Raw genomic sequence first — 17,997 nt, forward strand, 5'->3', positions numbered from 1 at the left:
GCATGCCTGGGCAGTCGAGGCATGCTGAGAGTTGTAGTTTGGCAACATCTGGAGTGGTCTCCAAACTGTGACCCTCCAGATGTTGCAAAACTACAACCAAGGCTGTCTGGGCATGCTGGGAGTTGCAGTTTGGCCCCCCTAGTGGTTGCCACAGTAAAGATCGTTTTACTTTCACTTTCAATTTCAAGGATTGGTTGGATAAATATTTTTAATATAGAGATACCAGGATGGTGGCCAGGTGGCAACCCTAATGGGCAGCCTAAAAAAAGGGGGCAGTCATGCTGCCAACATAAAGCTGGGATGCTTACTGGTACCACACAAGTTGCAGTACCCAAAAGTGCTTTAGCTCCATCCCCAAATAGTATGCACCATCAACAGTGTATAGCATAATTCCAGGCAAAAATAATATGGCTTACAAGTGACCAGTTATTACCACCATACCCTGGTGTACAGATAGAAATAGCACTCATCACTTTTCCATCTGACCCAGTTTGATATAAAGACTTCTTCCAGCTATGACATGCCTCTGCCCAGCTGAGCTGAACTGGTCACATGCCAGATGGACTAGTGCTGCTTGTGGGCTGGTCCTGGGTTGGAGAGACAGGTAGGCAGGGTAAGGAGCCACCTAGGTCACCACTGCTGCACCAGTCAAGCAAGCACCACTTTTACCTGAAGTCTTTAGGAAATGCATTCTGTTTAAAGCTGTGATGGAGTACAGAACTATTGGCTCCCTGCTCCATTACTTATTGGCACAGACAGCTTTATAAAAAAGGGTCAGTGCAGATTAGGGTTCTGTGTCCTGGCACAGGCAGTGTTCACCAGAGAGGATGAGCAAGGAGAAAGCCCTTCTACTTGACATAGAAATGAGGAGAAGCCTAGCTTCATTCGTTTCCGGTTGGCAAGAGAGAACTTTTCTACCTAGAGAGGTAAACTTCCTAATGAGAGAACCTACCTACCTACTTGGGCAGGGGTACTCCACTTCTTTTAGTAAGGGTTCGCTTATCCAAGTCTGCCATGTGGTGAAGGCCCTAGCCTGGTTTACATATTGTGGCCCTAGTGCCATGCAAGAAATAGGCACTGCTTGTCAACATTATTATTGCCCTAATAATAAGTCACAAGCAACTGAAGTGTGGAGCATGTAAACCTATTATGACCTAAATACTGCCATACTGTGCCCCTGAATATAATACTATCAAACACTGTACCCCTTAATATATCACTGCCACACACTGTGCCCCTGTGTAGAATACTGCCACACACTGTACCATGAATATAATACTGCCACACACTGTTTCCCTGAGTAGAACACTGTCACACACTGTGCACCTGTTATAATACTGCCACACACTGTGCCCCTAGTATAATATTGCCACAAACTGTGCCCCTGAGTATAATACAGGCACACTGCCCCTGAGTATAATACTGCCACATGCTGTGCCCCAAATATAAAATTGCCAAACATTGTGCCCTGAAACCGAATAATTATACTTCTGTGTACCTTAAAGCGCAACTGTCACAAATTTGTACACCCATAAACTAATCACAGGGTAAGAAAGTTCTTTAGAATTGCTCTCCAGGTATACATGTTACTGCTTTCTAGCAGCTTTTATCAGGCTAAAAAATGCTTTATAAGACAGCCAGCAACAGTCGGATAGGCGTGGCTATGGCCCATGGCCGCCACGCCTATCTCCTGTATGTCATCGCTAGGACTACTGTGTGATTGGTCCCAGCAGATAGGCCCCTTTATTTTCCTTATCTGTGGCAGCAAACATACAAATGTATAAGTAAAACAAGTGCCCGTTCTCCTATTCTTCTATTAGGAAAAGGAAGCACAGAAAATGAGGGGGTTCTGTCTCCCAAGCGCTATTGTTACATAGAGTCGAGATGCCAATGGGTACACAGGATACTTTTATTTTTACGTAGAACGGTACAACTGGACAACGCGTTTCGGCGTGCTCTCACGCCTTCTTTAGGTCCACAATAAATATTTTGTGGCATCCTGTGTATGGATTCCTGTGTGTTGGCGGCATCATGCGCAGTGTAATGCTCTGCCGCTTGCTATGCAGACTAACCCGTTGTGACCTAAAAGGAGAAAGGGCACTTGTTTTACTTATACATTTCTGTGTTCGCCGCCACAGATGAGGATAATAAAGGGGCCTATGTGCTGGGACCAATCACACAGCAGTCCTAGTGATGACATACAGGACATAGGCGTGGCGGCCGCGGGCCATAGCTACGCCTATCCAACTGTTGCTGGCTGTCTTATAAAGCATTTTTGTGCCTGATAAAAGCTGCTAGAAAGCAGTAACATGTATACCTGGAGAGTAATTCTAAAGAACTTTGTTACCATGTGATTAGTTCATGGGGGTACAAATTTGTGACAGTTGTGCTTTAAAACAATGAATGAGGTGTCTGTACCCCTCAATGAATCCACTGTGCCCCTAATGAACTTTGCCACTATGATCCGTCCATGAACTGTGCCACTATGCCCCCCATTTACTTTGCCAATATCCCCCACATTAACTGTGCTACTATCTTTCTACCTATATACTTGGGGTACCTACTCACCAACTGGTGAAATCTACCTACCTATTGTAGCCACCTACCTGCTTACTGGGGGAACTCCAGATGTGGACAATGCTCCCAGAAATAGCTTGAAACTGTCAAAGTTACTAATGAATATAAAATTTACTGAAAATCCGACATTGCTTTTTGTGGTTCAAAAGAATAATTTTCAAAATAATGAAACGCCTGGACAAAAAAAGTTGGTACTGTAGCAGGTGCAACCAAACAAAAGAACGCTATCACACCCCCTCCCGTAGGCTTGCATTGAGGGGCAGAGCGTGACGTCACACGGGGGCGGAGGTGTGACGTCACACGCCACCGGCCTGGTGGTCATCCGTAATCAGACTCGGAGCGAACACGCTCCGGGGACTGATTACAAACGGGGTGCCGCGTGCAAGATCCCGGGGGTCCCCAGCGGCGGGACTCCCGCAATCAGGCATCTTATCCCCTCTCCTTTGGATAGGGGATAAGATCTGTAAGCACGGGAGAACCCCTTTAAACTGTGTCTAGGCGTCCGGTGAGTGCATGCTATCGTTCTTTTGTTTGGTTGTTACTACTTGCCGCAGCTGTATTGCGTGCACCCCGCAGGTGTCATTTGTTCTATTGGATCCACACACAGCCCCACAGACTTATCCTTTTATTGAAGCTGTGCTTAGAATAGGAGTGCTCTCCCCTTCATTTCCTTCTTCATTTTGGTTTCTGTAACAGGTGTGTTTATTTCTTGCTCAAGCCCTACCTGTTCAGCTGCGGCATTGCCCATTACCGTGATGATGCCCAGGCCAATTAAGACTGTCCAGTTGTGTCAGACCTAGTGCCCACACCCTCCTGAGCTGTCCTATGTTTACTGCACTCTTGGCTGTGAAAAAAGCAACTTGCCTGGTCTCTGGTATTCTATTCTTAGGAGTATCTTGTGTATATTCTTGGCCTGATTCCTGGCCATTCTATTGCATTCTAATTCTGTACCACACCTCTCTCTGTTTATGACTTGACATGTTTGACCCTGAATATACGTTTGTTCATTCTCTGTTTGTGTTAAAGGAGTAGTCCAGTGGTGATTCAGTGGTGAGCAACTTATCCCCTATCCTAAGGATAGGGGATACGTTGCAGATCGCGGGGGGTCCGACCCCTGGGGCCCCCCGCGATCTCCTGTACGGAGCCCCGACAGCCCGCTGGAAGGGGGCGTGTCGACCTCCGCACGAGGCGGCGGCCGACACGCCCCCTCAATACAACTCTATGGCAGAGCCGAAGCGCTGCCTTCGGCAATCTCCGGCTCTGCCATAGAGATGTATTGAGGGGGCGTGTCGGCCGCCGCCTCGTGCGGGGGTCGACACCCGCTATCTCGGCGGAGAGCCGGGGCCCCGTACAGAGAGATCGCAGGGGGCCCCAGCGGTCGGACCCCCCGCGATCTCAAACTTATCCCCTATCCTTAGGATAGGGGAAAAGTTTTTCACCACTGGACTACCCCTTTAACCCTTTTGTGCCCTGACCTTTTCCCTGATTTCCATACAGTGTTGTTACTTTGACTTCGCTATTCCCTGGACCTTAGTAGTGTAGGGACAGCACCGAGATTCGGGCCACCCTTTTAAGGTGGTGGACACCCCAAAAGGCTGGGACAGTGGGTGTGAGTCAGTTCAGGGCTGCACTTATCCCTGCCCAGTGTGCATTAGTGACACATCCGATTTCTTACTTAAATTGAGAGACGTTCATCTTCCTGATGACTCAATTTTGGTCTCCTTTGATGTGGTGAGTCTTTATACCTCTATCAATCATGATAGAGGTATACAGAGCATCAACAAAGTTTTGAGGGACAATACACAGACACCAGAGTGTAAAGAATTCATTGTTGGTTTGGTTGATATCATATTGACTATTTTCTGTTTGAGAATGATTACTGCATGCAATTAAAGGGAAATGCAATGGACTTGAATATGGTGCCTACTTACGCCAATATCATAATGGCAGAGCTTGAAGAGTCGTCTATATACCCATCCCACCATTTTGATAATATCTTAAAATGGTGGTGGTATATAGACAACATCTTTGCCATATGGAAGGGTACAGAAGACCAACTTAAAATATTTTTATCTGAATTGAATGGTATTGATGAGGACATCAAATTTACTATGGTGTCCTCTAAGATAGGCATCCAGTTCTTAGACACTTAGATATATGTTGAAGGAAACACTCTTAAAACAGATTTGTTTGTCAAACCTACAGACAGAAATAATTTATTGAGTTATGATAGTTCACATCCCAGTAATATGGTAAAATCTCTTACGTACAGCCAACTCCTCAGAGTTAAAAGGACTGTTGATGATCCTGATAGATTAAATGATAGATTGGAGGAGATGGGGAAGAAATTTGTCCATAGGGGATACCCTAAGGGGTTGGTGGAACATCAGATAGACAGAGTCAAACAAGTGAGCCGTGAAGAAACTTTAACATCTAGTATGACTAGGTCTAGTAAAAAACGTATACCATTTGTGTCAACATTTACCCCCCCCCTTAGTAATAAAATTGGGCGGAGTATCCAAAAACATTGGAACATAATTTCTAGTTCGTTTGATCAGATACCTGAATTGGTATCACCCCTTATGTTAGCATGCAGAAGGTCTCCCAATTTTAGGGACAAATTGGTGAGAACAGATGTCCTTACAGACAGAAATAGCCTATCTACACAATTAAAACCAGGATGTTTCCCGTGTATGCAGTGTGAAAATAGCAAATTAATGATTAAAGGCAACATCTTCAACCACCCAACCCTGAATATCCAGTGTAAAATAAGTCATCATGTGACCTGCAAATCTGACACGGTTATTTATGTTTTGGTCTGTCCCTGTTCACTCATCTACATAGGTGAAACTACCACAGAATGTAGAATTATATTGAACAATCATAAGTCATCTATCCCTACCGGAAAGATAGAACTACCTACCTAGACATTTCAGTGAAATTAAACATACAGTTGATCAGCTTAAATTTATGATCATTGATTATATTCCTCATACACGAAAGGGAGGAGACAAGGAAAAGTTGTTGAAAAGGAGAGAATTATTTTGGATTGATAAATTGTTCTGAGTGCTTTACTTAGGGGGATATAAGCTGAGTACTTTATGGAAGGTGATATAAGCTATGGATCTTACCCAGTTGATTGTCCATCTCAGCTACTTTGTATATAGATTATGTACCATTTTTATTATATGGTTTTAATATTTCTATTTTTTCATATTTTCACATTTTTAGTGCACATGGGGTTCACTTTGGGAACACCTCGATATCTACCATCGCATGTTCCACACATCACGTTGATGGAAGAAACCATTTGAAAAGACTGCACAAGCATCAAGACCAAATGCGTATTGTATGACTACAAGATAATCCATATATTCTGGTCCCATATTGTACTGTCAGGGATCAAATAAATATCTTGCTGTCCACAATATGTCTTACTTGGAGGTTGGTGTGACCTGGTTGGTTTGTCCTGGGGGCCCTCTAACTTGTAGTAACAGTCGGGGTAGATTTAGTATCCAGTATTGGTACATTATGGCCGGAGCGTATTCTAATTTGTGAGCATGCGGCCAGTCCTGGTCCTTGGAACACTTTATGTGTACCAGGGGTCATGATACCAGTGTGTTGAATATAAGCTATTGTATAGATGTGGATTGGTGAAGCCTGGATATAGGCTCCCTGGATTCACTACCTATACACAGAACTCTTTTATAAAAAAAAAAAAAAAAAACTTATGGACGGGCCTGGGGAGTTAGGTCTTCCCATGGACAAACAGGTTATGAGAACTGAAAAATAAATAAAAATATATTTATCTTCGGGCTGTATATGATTATATATCATGTACTGACGGTGGAGTTGGAGATGGTTGTATTATATGTCTGATTGATCTTTGGGACTTTTTTATTACAATAATGAATAATTTTTTATAATTAATCTGTATACATTGAGGTGACATACAGGACATATTGTGGGCATGTTTCCAGTAGTCATGATGGCAACCGGGATGCTTGTAGTGTGAATACGCATGCCCACCAGGTGTTCTGTTTGTCCTCAATGAAGATGACAGCTGAAGCTAACGACCAGCGCATGCGCTGGTAGCTCGCAGTGGTCTGGACGCGAAGTGATGTCAGGACGGGAGGAGCACTCTGGAGGATGAGCACTCGTCCGGACCTGTGCTCTGCAATTGTTTACAAACTAAAGATGTGATGTGGGAACAGCAAATCAAATTCTAAATACATGAACACATAAGTGAGATCACCCACTGATAGATATATATGCGGAATTGTATATATGATCTAATGGTTTATTATAGCTGTTGAGAAGATCAGAATATGCTATGTGAATGCACACTTGATGGGACAAGCTTTGGATGTTTTATTGATGCACTTATGGGAAATGATATGTATTTTTGTAAACCTATGCATAATTGATGTAAATGAAGTCTTGTGATGTCACAGATGATTGCCATATATAAGGAAGTGATGTAAAACTATTGAATTGCTTGAGAAAGGCCTCATGGTGAGACTGAAACATCTCATTTGAGCACCTGATGGGTGAATAAAAGACAGTTTTTCTGTATCCGTTTGGAGGTCTTTTTTCTTGAGATATGTAGAGAAAGAGTGGTGCCATTGCCCATAGCAAGCAATGAGATTGCTTCTTTCATTTTGAAAAAGGCCTCTAGGAGATGAAAAAATAATCTGGTTGCTATGGGCAACTGCACCACTCTTCCTTTACACAGGTTTTGATAAATCTCCCCCATGGTGTGTACCACATTGAAGGAGAACTTCGGCAATAGTAAATGTATGCTCTATCCACAGGATAGACAGACCCTGGCTCCCTCTGTGAGGAGCGTGTGCCGTCTACTGGTATTTTAGATGGCACGTCCTCCATTCATTTCTTTGAGAGCAGCAATGATGCCCGAGTGATGTACTTGGGTCTCTTCAGTACTTCCATAGATATGAATGGAGCGCACGCCGCCTGCAGCTTGCGCTCCTCATTTAGTGCCCTGTCCCGGTGATTGCAAGGAGTACCAGCGCTCGGATCCCCTGCGATCGGCAATTTATCCCCTATACTGTGGATAGGGGATAAGTTTATTTTTGTCAGATTTCTCCTTTAACCTCTTAAGGACTCAGTCCATTTGGGCCTTAAAGGGGTTCTCCGGTGCTTAGACATCTTATCCCCTATCCAAAGGATAGGGGATAAGATGCCTGATCGCGGGAGTCCCGCCGGTGGGGACCCCCTGTGATCTTGCATGCGGCACCCCGTTTATAATCAGTCCCTGGAGCGTGTTCGCTCCGGGTCTGATTACCGGCGACCACAGGGCCAACGGCGTGTGATGTCACACCTCCGCCCCCGTGTGACGTCACGCTCCACCCCTCAATGCAAGCCTATGGGAGGGGGCGTGATAGCTGTCACGCCCCCTCCCATAGGTTTGCATTGAGGGGTGGAGCGTGACGTCACACACCGTCGGCCATGTGGTCGCCGGTAATCAGACCCAGAGCGAACACGCTCTGGGGACTGATTATAAACGGGGTGCCGAGTGCAAGATCATGGGGGTCCCCAACGGCGGGACTCCCGCGATCAGGCATCTTATCCCCTATCCTTTGGATAGGGGATAAGATGTCTAAGCACCGGAGAACCCCTTAAGGACCGGGGGTTTGTCCTTTTTGCATTTTCGTTTTTTGCTCCTTGCCTTTAAAAAATCATAACTCTTTAAATTTTGCACCTAAAAATCCATATGATGGCTTATTTTTTGCGCCACCAATTCTAATTAGCAATGACGTCAGTCATTTTGCCCAAAAATCTACGGTGAAACGGAAAAAAAAATCATTGTGCCACAAAATAGAAAAAAAAAAAACCGTTTTGTAACTTTTGGGGGCTTCCGTTTCTACGTAGTACATTTTTCGGTAAAAATAATACCTTATCTTTATTCTGTAGGTCCATACGATTAAAATGATACCCTACTTATACAGGTTTGATATTGTCGGACTTCTGGAAAAAATCATAACTACATGCAGGAAAATTAATACGTTTAAAATTGTCATCTTCTGACCCCTATAACTTTTTTATTTTTCCGTGTATGGGGCGGTATGAGGGCTCATTTTTTGCGCCGTGATCTGAAGTTTTTAACGGTACCATTTTTGCATTGATTGGACTTATTTTATTCATTTTTAAATGATATAAAAAGTGACCAAAAATGCACTATTTTGGACTTTGGAATTTTTTTGCGCGCACGCCATTGACCGAGCGGTTTAATTAATGATATATTTTTATAAATGATATATTTTTATAATACATTTCCGCACGCAGCGATACCATATATGTTTATTTTTATTTACACTGTTTTTTTTTTTTATTGGAAAAGGGGGGTGATTCAAACTTTTAATAGGGGAGGAGTTAAATGATCTTTATTCACTTTTTTTTTGCAGTGTTATAGGTCCCATAGGGACCTATAACACTGCACACACTGATCTTCATCATTGATCACTGGTTTCTCATTAGAAACCAGTGATCAACGATTCTGCCGCTTGACTGCTCATGCCTGGATCTCATGCCTGGATCTCAGGCACTGAGCAGTCATTCGGCGATCGGACAGCGAGGAGGCAGGTAGGGGCCCTCCCGCTGTCCTGTCAGCTGTTCGGGATGCCGCGATTTGCCACGGCTATCCCGAACAGCCCGACTGAGCTAGCCGGCAACTTTCACTTTTAGCCGCGCGGCTCAGCTCTGAGCGCGCGGCTAAAGGGTTAATAGTGCGCTGCGCCGCGATCGGCGCTGCACGCTATTAGAGGCGGGTCCCGGCTTCACTATGACGCCGGGCCCGCCGTGATATGACGTGGGGTTACTATGTAACCCCGCGTTATATCAGGAGAGCAGGACCAAGGACGTACCGGTACGTCCTTGGTCCTTAAGGGGTTTTATTTTAACGTTTTCGTTTTTTCCTCCTTGCCTTCTAAAAATGATAACTCTTATATTTTCATCCACAGACTAGTATGATGACTGGTTTTTTGCACGACCAGTTGTCTTTTGTAATGACATCACTCATTTTACCATAAAATGTATGGCGCAATCAAAAAAAAAATACTATTTGTGTGGGGAAATTGATAAGAAAACCACAATTTTGCTAATTTTGGAAGGTTTCGTTTTCAGGCTTTACACTTTATGGTAAAATAGACCTGTTTTCTTCATTCTGTGAGTCAATACGATGAAAATGATACCCATGATTACATACTTTTCTATTATTATACCGCTTTAAAAAAATTGCAAACTTTTTAACCAAATTAGTGCGTTTATAATCCCTCTATTTTGCTGGCCTATAACTTTTTCATTTTTCCGTATAAGCGGCGGTATGAGGGCTCATTTTTTGTGCCGTGATCAGTAATTTTTTTTATACCACATTTGCATATATAAAACTTTTAATACATTTTTTTTAGCAATTTCTTTTTGGAATAAAAGCAGCAATTTTGGCAGCGCTGCGGGCGATCCGATCGTCCACATTAAGTGCCGCACTTCTGCAGATGCTGTGATCTGTATTGATCACAGCATTTGAGGGTTAATGGCGGACATCCGCGCGATTGCGGATGTTGGCCATTTCCGGTGGGTCCCTGGCTGCTATCAGTTATGTATATGCTCGCGGTTATGTATAGGATGTAAATGTACGTTCTGGTGCGTTAAGTAACACCTCACCAGGACGTACATTTACATCCTGCATCGTTAAGGGGTTAAACATGGTTCAAGTTCAAGGTCCACGGGACTGTAACCAACCTCCTTGGATGTGACCGTAGGAGGGAAATTGATGACAAATCAAAAAGATGCATTACATGAATGGTAAACCTAGAGCCCAGAACTTCCAAATTTATAAGAGATGTACTCCAAGATTAAGGTACATCCAGTGTAAGATGGCATCAACCGTTGCTGTTTGAGCCAAAGGGGACTTAACCTGTTAAGGATGCAGGGTGTACCGATACGCCCTTGCATCCTGGTACTTATGGACTCAGGGCGTATCTGTACGCCCTGGTCCTGTTATCTGGGTGCATACCCGGTGGGTTAATGCCAGACATCACCAATCAGGCTGATGCTGGGCATTAACCCTTTAGACGCTACGGTCAAAGTTAATCACGGCGTCTGAAATGTTAAGAAAACGATCCCGGCAGCTCAGCAGAGCTAATCGGGACCGTCATAGTAAAATCGCGATATCCTGATCAGCTGAGAGGACAGCAGGAGGGCCATTACCCACTCCTCATCATCCTATCGGTGCTCTGATGTCCCCCGCCAGCCATGGCAGGCTGGAGCAGCAGGGCACTGATAACACTGGTCAATGCTGAGCAAAAGCTTAGCATTGAACAGTGTATGGAATTGAAAGAGTGCATGGTATAGCCCCCTATGGGGACTAAAAAATAAAAATAAAAAAAAAAGGTAAAAGTGTAAAAAATAAAAATAAAAAAAATTGTAAATGTTAATAAGCCCCTCCCCAAATAAAAGTTTGAATCATCCCCCATTTCCCAACTTTTAAAATAAAATAATAAACAAACATACATGTGGTATGGCCGCATGCACGAATGTTCAAACTATTAAAATATCTATATATATAAACTACAGACCACAGCACAAAAAAATTAGCCCTTACACGGATATGGAAAAATAAAAAAGTTTATAGGGGTCAGAAAATTACAATTTTAACCTCTTAAGGACTTAGGGCATACCTGTACACCCTAAGCCCAGTTCCGGTGGGAAAAACAGGGTCACGTCGTGACTCCACATCACACCGGGTCGGTCCCAGCTGCTAACTATAGCCAGGACCCTGGGCTAACAGCTTGCGGCACCGATCATTGTGCCGCGCACTGTTAACCCTTCAGACGCGGCGATCAAAGTTGACCGCCGTGTCTGAAAACGAAAGTAAACGGTTCCCGGCAGCTCAGTCGGGCTGATCGGGACATTGCGATAAAATCGCGATGCTCCGATCAGCTGGGAAGCAGGCGGAGGTCTCCTTACCTCTCTTCGCGGCGTCCGATCGTCGATTGATTGCTCCAAGCCTGAGCTACAGGCTTGAGCAATCGACCGCCTATCTGACTGATCCGTGCAAAGCTATGGCTTTGCAGGGATCAGCATAGGAGATCAGTGTGTGCAGTGTTATAGGTCCCTATGGGAGCTATAACACTGCAAAAAAAAAAAGTTAACAAAGGTCATCTAACCCCTATTAAAAGTTTGAATCACCCCCCTTTTCCTATTAAAAAAAAAAAAACAGTGTAAATAAAAATAAACATGTGGTATCGCCGCGTGCGAAAATGTCCAAACTATAAAAATATATCGTTAATTAAATTGCGTGCGCGCAAAAAAAATTCCTAAGTCCAAAATAGTGTATTTTTGATATATATCATGAAAAAATGAATAAAAAGCGATCAAAAAGTCCGATCATTACAAAAATGGTACCGATAAAAACTTCAGATCACGGCGCAAAAAAATGAGCCCTCATACCGGCCCGTACGTGGAAAAATAAAAAAGTTATAGGGGATAGAAGATAAGAATTTTAACATATACATTTTCCTGCATGTAGTTATGATTTTTTTCTGAGATACGACAATATCCAACCTATATAAGTAGGGTATCATTTTAACCGTATGGACCTACAGAATAAAGATAAGGTGTTATTTTTACCGAAAAATGCACTGCGTAGAAACGGAAGCCCCCAAAAGTTACAAAATTAAATTTTTTTCTTCAATTTTGTCGCACAATGATTTTTTTTTTCTGTTTCGCCGTGGATTTTTTGGTAAAATGACTAATGTCACTGCAAAGTAGAATTGGTGGCGCAAAAAATAAGCCATCATATGGATTTTTAGGTGCAAAATGTAACCCCTTAAGGACCAAGCCCATTTTCACCTTAAGGACCAGAGCGTTTTTTGCACATCTGACCACTGTCACTATAAGCATTAATAACTCTGGGATGCTTTTACTCATTAATTTGATTCCGAGATTGTTTTGTCGTGACATATTCTACTTTAACATATCGGTAAAATTTTGTTGGTGAAAAATTCTAAAATTTCAGGAAAATTTTAAAATTTAGCAATTTTCAAACTTTGAAGCTCTCTGCTTGTAAGGAAAATAGGCATTCCAAATAAATGATATATTGAATCACAAATACAATATGTCTACTATATGTTTGCATCATAAAGTTGACATGTTTTTACTTTTGGAAAACATCAGAGGGCTTCAAAGTTCAGCAGCAATTTTCTAATTTTTCACAAAATTTTCTAAATCTGAATTTTTCAGGGACCAGTTCAGTTTTGAAGTTAGAAATTAGAAATACCCCATAAATGACCACATTATAAAAACTGCACCCCTCAACGTATTCAAAATGACAATCAGTAAGGAAGTTAACCCTTTAGGTATTGCACAGGAATAGCAGCAAAGTGAAGGAGAAAATTCTAAATCTGAATTTTTTACACTCGTATGTTCTTGTAGACCCAGTTTTTGAATCTTTATAAGGGGTAAAAGTAGAGAAATCCCCCCCAAAATGTGTAACCCAATTTCTCTCGAGTAAGGACATACCTCATATGTCCATGTAAAGTGTTCGGCGGGTGCAGTAGAGGGCTCAGAAGGGAAGGAGCGACTATGGGACTTTGGAGAGTGAATTTTTCTGAAATGGTTTTTGGGGGGCATGTCACATTTAGGAAGCCCCTATGGTGCCAGAACAGCAAAAAAAAAAACTCACATGGCATACTATTTTGGAAACTACACCCCTCAAGGAACGTAACAAGGGGTCCAGTGAGCCTTAACACCCCACAGGTGTTTGATGACTTTTCGTTAAAGTCGGATGTGTAAATGAAAAAAAAAATTTTTCACTGAAATGCAGTTTTTTTTCCCAAACGTACCATTTTTACAAGAGGTAATAGGAGACAATGCCCCCCAAAATTTGTAACCCCGTTTCTTCTGTGTATGGAAATACCCCATATGTGGATGTAAAGTGCTCTGTGGGCGAACTACAATGCTCTGAAGAGATGGAGCGCCATTGGGATTTTGGAGAGAGAATTTGTTTGGAATGAAGGTCGGGGGTCATGTGCTTTACAAAGCCCCCAGTTGTGCCAGAACAGTGGACCCCCCCACATGTGACCCTATTTCGGAAACTACACCCTTCAAGGAATGTATTAGGGGTGCAGTGAGCATTTACACTCCACTGGCCTTTGACAGATCTTTGGAACAGTGGGCTGTGCAAATGAAAAATTAGATTTTTCATTTTTGCGGACAACTGTTCAAAAAATCTGTCAGACACCTGTGGGGTATAAATGCTCACTGTACCCCTTATTACATTCCGTGAGGGGTGTAGTTTTCAAAATGGGGTCACATGTGGGCGTTTTTTGTGTGTGCTTATGTCAGAACCGATGTAACGATCAGCCACCTCTGTGCAAATCACCTCAAATGTACATGGCGCTCTCACTCCTGAGCCTTGTTATGCACCTGCAAAGCATTTTACATCCACAAATGGGGTATTTCCATACTCAGGAGAAATTGCGTTACAAATTTTGGGGGTCTTTTTTTCCCTTTTGCCTCTTGTGAAAATGAAAAGTATGGGGCAACCCCAGCATGTTAGTGTAAAAAATGTAAAAACATTTTTACAATGACAGCTGGTATAGACCCCAACTTCACCTTTTCATAAGGGGTAAAAGGAGAAAAAGACCCCCAAAATTTGTTAGTCAATTTTTCCTGAGTACGAAAATACCCCATATGTGGCCCTAAACTGTTTCCTTGAAATACGACAGGGCTCCGAAGTGAGAGAGCGCCATGCGCATTTGAGGACTAAATAAGGGATTTGCATGAGGACGGAACCGGATGCAAGAATTACACTTGCCTCCGATACCAAAAATACCCTATGGCAGGGTTTCCCAAACAGGGTGCCTCCAGCTGTTGCAAAACTTCCAGCATGCCAGGAAAGTCAATCGCTGTCCGGCAATACTGCGAGTTGTCTTGCAACAGCTGGATTCTCCATTTTGGAAACAGTGTCATATGAGAAATGTTTTATTCTTATTTTGGGGGGGGGGGGGGTTGAAGGGGGGCTGTGTAGGGGTATGTGTATATGTAGTGTTTTTACTTTTTATTTTGTGTAATGTAGTATAGTGTAGTGTTTTTAGGGTACAGTCACACGGCCGGGGTCTACAGCGAGCTTTTCGCTGAGAGTTTGAGCTGCGGCGGAAAACTTGCTGCATCTCAAACTTGTATCATGAAGTTCGCTGTAGACCCCGTCCGTGTGAATGTACCCTGTACATTCACATGGGGGGGGGGGGGGGGTCAAACCTCCAGCTGCTGCAAAACTACTACAACCAGCATGCCCTTTGGCTGTCTGTGCATGCTGGTGGTTGAAGTTATGCAACAGCTGAAGGCACACTGGTTGCAAAACACAGTTTGTTACTTAACTCAGTGTTTCGCAACCAGTGTGCCTCTCGCTGTTGCAGAACTAAAACTCCCTGCATGTACAGTCTATCAGTGCATGCTGGGAGTTGTAGTTTGAAACAGCTGGAGACACACTGGTTGGGAAACACTGAGTTAGGTAACAAACTTCGCAACCAGTGATCCTTCAGCCGTTGCAAAAACTACAACTCTCAGCATGCAGTGACAACTGAGGGCATGCTGGGACTTGTAGTTATGCAACAGCTGGAGGCATACTACTAACACTCCCAGCATGCCCTCTGGCTGTCCGTGCATGCTGGGGTTTGTAGTTATGCAACAGCTGGAGGCACACTGGTTGCAAAACACGGAGTTTGTTACTTAACTCAGTGTTTCCCAAAAAGGGTGCCTCCAGCTGAACTACAACTCCCAGCATGCCCAGACCACCGAAAGACATGTTGGGAGTTAGTTTTGCAACATCTGGAGGGTCACAGTTTGGTGACCACTGTGCAGTGGTGTCCAAGCTGTAGCCCTCCAAATGTTGCAAAACTTCAACTCCAAGCATGCCCAGACTGTCCAGGCATGCTGGGAGTTGTAGTGCTGCAAAATCTGAAGGGCCACATGTTACAGAACTACAACTCCCAGCATGCCTGGACTGTCTGGGCATGCTGGGAGTTGTAGTTTTGCAACATCTGTAAGAGCACAGTTTGGGCACCACTGCACAGTGGTCTCCAAACTGTGGGCCTCCAGATGTTGCAAAACTACAACTCCCAGCATGGCCAGACAGCCTTTGGCTGTCTGGGCTTGCTGGGAGTTGTAGTTTGGCAACTCCTGGAATGCAGCTGTGAAGATCACTTACCGCTGATCTTCACAGCTCCGTCCGCCGGTCCCGCGCAGTCTGTCCGGTGCCGCCGCGAACATGATCGCGGACATGATCGCTGACAGGATCGCTGGTCCCGGGACTCTCCGCCATCTTCCCCCCGCTCAGCCCCGACATCCAGGTGCGGGGCAGAGCGGGGATTTCACCTTCACCCGCCCCCCTCCTGCCATTGGTCGCTAGTCCTAACGACCAATGGCAGGGGTTTAGGAGCGAGGTGGCAGCTGCCACCTCGGTCCTATCCCTTCAGGATCATCGTTATTTTCCGGGCGATCGGGTCACCCGAGACCCGATCAGCCTGGAACCCCGCAAGTCCTTGTCATTAGTCAGTCACTAACTGACTGACTAATGACAACGATCTGCAGCAGGGGACCAGTCTGATTGGTCCCCTGCTGCATAGTGTCATCGGTCAGCTGTCCAGGACAGCTGAGATGACGTTTCGATCACCATGCCAACGGACATGGTGATAGAAAATGTATTGGACGTGTATACACGTCCATTTGCGGGAAGGGATTAAAGCGTTATGATTTTTAGAAGATGATGAGGAAAAAATGAAAATGCAAAAACAGAAAAACGCTTAAGGGGTTAAGCATATCAATTTTGGTGCAGTAGTAGTACAATAAATTAAAACCTACATCAATTGGGTATCCTTGTAACCGTATGGACCTACAGAATAAAGATAAGGTGTCATTTTTACCAAAAAAGTGCACTGCGTAGAAATGCAAGTCCCCAAAATGTATAAAATGGCGTGTTTTTTTTTTTTTTTTTTTACCCCACAAATAAAGTTTTTTTGTTTTGTTTCACAACAGATTATGTAATAAAATAAGTGTCATTACAAAGTACAATTCGTGACACAAAAGAACAGCCTTTATATGGGTCTGTAGGTGCAAAGTTGAAAGCATTAGGATTTTTAGAAAAAAAACTAAAATTGGACGGGTCCTTAAATGGGCACTGCCAGATCCAATAACTTTTCATATGTTATTAAGCATTCAAAAACAATGTTTTGCAATTGTTTTCATCAGACAATTTTCAGTATTTCATACTGAAAAAGCCAGTCAAAAAATTGGCCACTAGTGGTCCCCTGCCCCTTGGGACACATACCAGCCCTGCAGTGTCCAATGGTCCTGGACATGTCATGGACACAATGAGCGATTGACAGAGCTGCTGAGTTGCCCATAGCAACCAATCTGATCCCTTCTTTCATTTTTCAGAGGCCTTTTCTAAAATGAAAGAAGCGATCTGATTGGTTGCTATGGGCTACTCAGCAACTTTTCCTCTGGACAGGTTCTGATAGATCTTTCCCATTGTACCTACTGTGAAGCTTGGAGCAGATTCGGTTATGTTTTGGGGCTGCTTTTCTGTATCTGGCGCAGTTAAATCTGTACATCTCAAAACTACTGCCCAGTGTGGGGAGGCTTTGCCTCAGTCACAGGCCATGGGTCCTCCAACAGGATAATGACCAAAAATACTTAGCTAAAAACACCCAAGAGCAGAACATTGGACTATTCTGAAGTGGCTTTTTATAAGCTCTGCTCTGAATCCTACTGAACAAGGGTAAGCAGGATGACCCTGAATCGCATGCATGATGCAGCCTATCAGCAGCCAGTCACCCCTGTGATGTCACAGCCCTATATAATCGGCAGCCAACTTTCACTGCAGAGCGATAGATAGGGACAGACAGTGCTGTGGGTTGCACAGAACAGCTTTTTCCTGCAGTGTTTCACCTCCTAGTCACGTCAGGGTTCTGTTGGACAGAGAACAGTGCGTTTTACACAGAAAATAATTTTACTACAGCGATTAACCTCCCAGTCACTTTCTACAGCATTGTACAACAGAGAGGGGCAGAGAGCTGTGTGTTGCCTCATACACTTGAACAAACTGGCTCAGCTGGAGAAACCTTAACAGAGGAGGGAGGAATATGTTTTTTGTGCAACTCTGTGTCTTTTTTCCACAACATATGGTCTGCTGGTTATACTAGTCTGTAGACGGTATAATATCCAGCAGTCCATTCCTAATAGTTTTTGAGACAGTGCAATTTTGGGTTTAGTACACAGCGACTGTGTGCTGCAGCACTGTTGTGTACTGCTGGTGTTGTGCACAAATACGTTTTTTAAGCGTACTGTAGCGCATTTTTCTACCCTCATAAGGGCATACCACATACCTACATCTAAGTA

General features: G+C 43.8%; 1 protein-coding gene across 17 annotated transcripts in view; it reads left to right on the plus strand.

The window, feature by feature from the left end:
* Positions 1-17,997, plus strand: part of LOC130368988 (uncharacterized) — an 86,237-nt gene that overhangs the window by 7,695 nt on the left and 60,545 nt on the right. For 16 of the 17 annotated variants that reach the window (XR_008892635.1, XR_008892633.1, XR_008892632.1 and 13 more), the window contains exon 2: positions 5,809-5,926. The gene's annotated coding sequence lies outside the window, so the exon portion shown is untranslated. Of the gene's footprint in view, positions 1-2,334; positions 3,445-5,808; positions 5,927-17,997 lie in introns of those variants that run through there. The other variant, XM_056573574.1, reaches the window with a different exon arrangement.

The sequence above is a fragment of the Hyla sarda genome, chromosome 4 (assembly GCF_029499605.1).
Source record: "Hyla sarda isolate aHylSar1 chromosome 4, aHylSar1.hap1, whole genome shotgun sequence".
Taxonomy (NCBI): domain Eukaryota; kingdom Metazoa; phylum Chordata; class Amphibia; order Anura; family Hylidae; genus Hyla; species Hyla sarda.